Here is a 5428-nt window from a genome sequence, read left to right as displayed (position 1 = left end):
ATAAATCAAACAAACAAATATTTTGAACTTACGTTTCTACATGTAGAGGGTTAACATTAATGTTGGCATCCATTGTCCAAAAGACCCTTAATTTCCTTGTACTACAAGCAAAGAGATAAATTCACCAGAGGATGTCTTACTGATGAAAGTTTGAGGTTGTCCTAATAAAATATGAGTAAATGTTATGCAGGGAAACAAAATTTATCTTATCCATAACTTGGACGAGAGAATTGAAGAGAAATTCACCAAAATTTCCACCAACCTAGGAACACAAAAACATAAATCAGATCGAAGACTCGTTACGCATTCTCTCTCTCACACAGACTCACGCGCAAGAACTCTGGTTTCTGTTTTCCTTTTTTTTTTTTTTTTTCAAAGGAGAGCTCTGTTTTTTGTCATAGGCAAAAGAGTACTCCAAAACAGAGTTTGGTGGCGAGGAACATGACCAATTGTGGCCGTGAAGCTTAAAGCACTACGGAAGATGGCACGGCGGTGAATGAGAGCAAAAGAAACAAGGTACTTTTGAGCTACACTTACAACAAAATGAAAGCAACAAACTCACTTGTGCAGTGAGCAATGTCAGAACACTTTGAACAAAGAAAATTTTGCATTTAAGGATCATGATAAGTGGATAGTTGAGGGGTTTTTCCTTCAAATGAGCTTTGAAGTGTTTTTTCTTTACATGGTTGCTAAGGTGCTTTTTCCAATTCAATAGAAGATGAAACGAAAGAATTATTTCGAACTTGTGTTTCTGCACGGAGAGGATTAACATTAAGGTCTGCATCCATTATAAAAAAGCACATGCCTTGTACTACAAAGACAGAGAAATTGACAAGATGAAGTCTTACTGGTACATGCATTTGTGAAATACAATTATCAAGTAACGATTAGATTTGATCCGATAGGATGTTCTCTCTTTTTTCTTTGATTTGGACGAAAAAAAGAAAACACATGTTTTGAAAAGTTGTACTCTGCATTCCAGCTTAGTTATCATACTCAGGCGTCCCCGTTCTGGTTCTGGGGTTCTTCGCTGCCGGTCAACCTCATCACCTCCTTCATTTTGTCACGGACATAAGGAACAGCGTCAGTACACTGTTCTTAGCGTTTGGTAGGACTTGGTCCCAATTATCACAAAATATACGGCCCAACATGCAAGAGTAAACCACCCGAAAGCTGGAACGAGGAGGAGCACCAGTAGAACCAACGCAAGAGTTCCACACAAAAGGCTGATGTTGTTCAATTCATCAATTCATATATATTTGTATTGTTGGAAGCTTGGAGAATCTTGGTAGTCTCCAATGTCCCCGCGTAAGTGAGTAAATCAGCAATCAACATCACAACAGTCTTGTGGTTTGTGACAAATGGAGACGGTAAATTTCCGGTCGCATGCTTCACCTGGAGGAGAACTCCTAGGATGTTGAGGAGATGGAATATACATTTGTGTGCTGCCGGTAGAGATTTGTACTGCCCGCCCTCCACCATAGTGCTGCTGTATTATAGTCAACACAGAAAATTAATGAATGGGAAAATGATCTCTGTAACATTACTCTAATGATAACAGGAGTTCCTAATTTTCAGTTCTTCCATATTAGTTAATGATATTAACATGTGTCATCAACCGTTAGAATATCTGCACACAACCCAAACTCATTTGCTAGCTAATTAAGAACATGAGCTTATAAAAGACCCCGTTTCATATACATATCGATCAGAAGGCATGTTACAGAGTATCTGGAAACCAAATTTAGTTGATCCATAACTTGGACCTGGAAATTGAAAACGAAAAAGAAGGTTACGCAGAGTTTCGTAGATAGGTTAACAAGATTGTTTACTGTTTCCCTTATGCTTTACAATCAGCTTCTGACGAAAGAGTAGATGCAACATTCTTTGAGAGTCCGGCGACGTGCGTGAATGAAAGAGTATCAGAGAACAATGAAAAGGGAGAAAAGAGCTTTCCACAAAACTATCAAGAAATACAAGGACAAAAATCACAATCAACATATGTATGTACGTACGTACATACATACATACATACATACATACATACATACATACATACCTACCGACATACCTACCTACATACCTACCTACATACATACATACATGGTGAAGTACATGAAAAACTAGCTACTGGTTCTTACATGACGGTATAAACAATAGAAAAACACAATACATACAAAGGGAGGCTACTCAGTTGGAGTATTACCTGTGCCTCAATTGTTTCAGCAATGATTCAGTTTAGTTATGTTGACGGTCTTGTGCTGATGTGGAGGCTCACTGCTTTAGTTTCCAGCTGTACATTGTAGCTAATTACTATATTTATATCGTCCTAAGAGTTTTTGGTATACCTGAAAATGTAATGCTAAAGAGATTATCTATTTAAATTATATTTTATAAACCATATGACGTGATTGTTCAGTGCTTAAACTACTTGTGCTTAAACTTGAGTTCCTTCACATATTCTTCAGTGCCCTTCAACTACTTGTGTAGATCTTGCGTGCTTCAATCACAACTGCACAGGCTACAGGGTGTCCAGAATATGTAAACCCATGAGAAAAAGAACCAAGCTCGCTGCTCTGAGAGTGTAGCACATCTGAAACTTCTGGGCTCACAAGAATGCTGAATGGCATATATTCAGAAGAAGAGACTTTGCCACAGATACAAGGTCTGGTTTAATGTTGTATTTGTCACACCTATACATGTAGCCAAGCCTTCCAAATGCACAGATTACATCGTTCCAAATGCACAGATTACATCATCATAAATAGAATGCAACAATTGTCTCTGGTCCCTCAGTGTGCAATACAAATGGAGCTGGAGGATCAAACTTTTATGGTCAGTGTGCAATACAAAGGGAACCATAAAGAGATGCTCATGTAGACTTCTAGATACAAATGCCAACTAGAACACATGAGCAATGAACGATAACTTGGTAGATACTATTTTGAGTGTCATTTATGAACACTAAAGTTAAACTAATGCTACCACGGCAATAAAAATAACCGACTAATAAACAATGTAGCGGAAAGTAAATGTTTGCAGGGTTAAAGTAACAGAAAGCTGTTGAGAATCAAAGCTAACCGTGTCGCAAAGACCTGTAAACTTCTATGTACGCTCTGTTAAACGAAATGTCCAGCCACAGATAATAAATCCGGACATCAGATATCATGGGCAAACAACTCCAAAAAGATACAACAGCAATACCTATTCACACAGACGACCACATATTAGACACAACAGGAACAAGAAATCACAAATGAGAATGAACTAATCGTTCAAACTGCAATCTCAGTCAAAAGATGGTGATTCTAACTCACTAATCACAGAATATCATTAACGTTAAATATTTGCATCACAGATTACAGACTTACTTCCAAAATGATGCAATTGAAAAGTTAATAATCCTAAGCAAACAAAATAAATTACTGAAATGGTAGACAAAAATGGGAATGCAACGTAGATCAGATGGTAGTGCATGTAAGTATTCATCATTCAAATTGCAGAATAGATGGGTACAAATCATCACTTCTTGTTCCATATCCCCAAAAATTAAAACCCTTTTGTTCAACAAACAAGTAAACTCAAAATAAATAGACAAAACTGAGAGAAAAAGATCGAAAAAATTTCCAAATATTAGCCACAAATCAACCAATCATATGGTAAAAACAGACTTTTATTGCTCTAAAAGATCAGATAGTCGATCACTGATTCACCCCATTGCATCTTAAGATGCAAGTAAGACAGTTCATAATAGCTATCCTCATATCCATAAAAAACCAAGTTCAAATAACAAAATGGTAAACATAATACCGCGCCCACCACCTCCACCAATTCAACCATTAAATTAACCCACTTCACATCTACCTACGTCATTGGAATTTAAATCAATTCTAAGGTTCTAAAAATACATACAGAGCATCAATTCTAAGAATCATACACAAGTAATTGTACCTCTCATAGAGCTACAGAACAATGTCTCTGCAAAATTCAGTGCAATCAAATACAAGCAAGACTGACAAGTTCAACCAATTTGCTTAATCCAAAATCTCTAAACACAAAATACCCAATCGATTGAGCAAACACCATGAACAACAACAAAAAACACAGGGATAATAATTTCCACTGAAAGATTCTTGCACCATCTTAAAAACCCCACCCCAATTACACAAACTACGAAAGCAATCCAATACACTAACCCAGCAAATGAAAATTAAGAAATCAATATTATGTAGAAAAGGTATTTAGAGTTCAAACACCTCCGAATCCGTCAAGCATCTCTACCCAACTACAATTCAACAGAGATCGACATGAAAGACCAGAAAATCCAAACGAATTTAGAAATCAGAAAGCTAGGGCACCCAAATCCAACCCAGACTTGTTCGTCTTCTTTTCCTTCTGCTGCTGGGACTCCGATTTCACGACGCAGCAGAAAGCACCAAACGAAGACCATCGCCAGCGATACAGGTCCGTCGTCGATTGTTTATATGTTGGACGGCTACGAGGTGGTGCAACAAGGAAGGAGAAGGGAAAGGGCGAAGGTGCGAAGGGACGAGGAGCAAGCTGCAAAGGAGAAAAGAGATGGCGGGATTAGAGGGCGGCTTAGCAGTCCTCTTCGAATCGGGGGCCTCGCTAAGACCAGTTAGCGAGCAAGTTCCTCCTAATCCCACTAAAATTTATTCGGATTGGAAACAAACAGAAGACTGGATTAAAACTTAGTCAAATCTAGTTCAGTGAAAGACAATGAGTCCCAAAAAACACATCCTAAGGGTTTTAGCATAGATTAATCCATAGTATAGGCATGCTTGGCGGTCAATTTCATGCAAATAACAAACACATAGATATAACGGTTTTCTAAACGGATTTGAAAATTGGATTACATTTTTTTTTTTTTTTTTTTTTGGCAAACAAAACTTAAAAAAGAAGTTTATATACTTGGAACACTAGTTCTGGCGTAAATTTGTGAAGTACGTAGCAATACTTGAACTCTATGTATTTCACTAAAAATAATTTACATAGCAAATGGCGTAAATATATAAACTTCTTTTTTAAGTCCGAATCAGTTCATAAATTTTACATAGCAATACTTTTTTTTTTTTTTAATAAATTGTAGAGATGGATTAGACGAGATTACTCTTCGTCAATAGTTGTGTGCGAGGCACCAACCCTCTTCCGAAGGAGAAAAGGACCGTTGCGCCTAGAAACTCCCCGTTCGTCCCCTCTCTACAAGATTTTATTAAGAAGAAAAAAGAAAAAAAAAATATACAAGCGGGGGAACTAGGTCGATACCCCTAAAAACAACTTTTGAAGCCAAATCCTAACAAGAAGTAAAAAACTGCTTAAGACACGAAAACCCAGTTAAAACCCAACCTAACAAAATCGATAATTGGGGCGAAGAGAAAGACTATGATGATACGCAACAATAGCACAA

The 5428-nt window shown here is 37.4% G+C and overlaps 1 long non-coding RNA gene and 2 other non-coding genes across 5 annotated transcripts; all 3 read right to left on the bottom strand.

Annotated features, from left to right (window-relative positions):
- Nucleotides 1-753: 753 nt before the first annotated feature.
- On the bottom strand, nucleotides 754-4709 carry LOC125475999. 3 transcript variants are annotated; one of them, XR_007257347.1, is made up of 4 exons: nucleotides 4257-4709; nucleotides 3082-3204; nucleotides 2207-2814; nucleotides 754-1489 (listed from the first exon to the last, which is right to left on the bottom strand). It is a non-coding gene; the product is annotated as an uncharacterized LOC125475999 (long non-coding RNA). The 3 variants fall into 3 exon arrangements; XR_007257345.1 differs by having other exon boundaries at nucleotides 755-1489; nucleotides 2207-3204; XR_007257346.1 differs by having other exon boundaries at nucleotides 755-1486; nucleotides 2207-3204.
- LOC125476113 lies at nucleotides 3282-3364 on the bottom strand. The gene has a single exon (XR_007257441.1). It is a non-coding gene; the product is annotated as a small nucleolar RNA Z196/R39/R59 family (small nucleolar RNA).
- Nucleotides 3456-3533, bottom strand: LOC125476112. The gene has a single exon (XR_007257440.1). It is a non-coding gene; the product is annotated as a small nucleolar RNA Z195/SNORD33/SNORD32 family (small nucleolar RNA).
- Nucleotides 4710-5428: the final 719 nt, after the last annotated feature.

The sequence above is a fragment of a genome, unplaced genomic scaffold (genome assembly GCF_019419815.1).
Source record: "Pyrus x bretschneideri cultivar Hongxiangsu unplaced genomic scaffold, Pyrus_bretschneideri_v1 Contig17, whole genome shotgun sequence".
In the NCBI taxonomy this organism is placed as follows: domain Eukaryota; kingdom Viridiplantae; phylum Streptophyta; class Magnoliopsida; order Rosales; family Rosaceae; genus Pyrus; species Pyrus x bretschneideri.
Note: the sequence above shows the minus strand (reverse complement) of the source record. Positions and strands in the feature narration are given on the sequence as shown.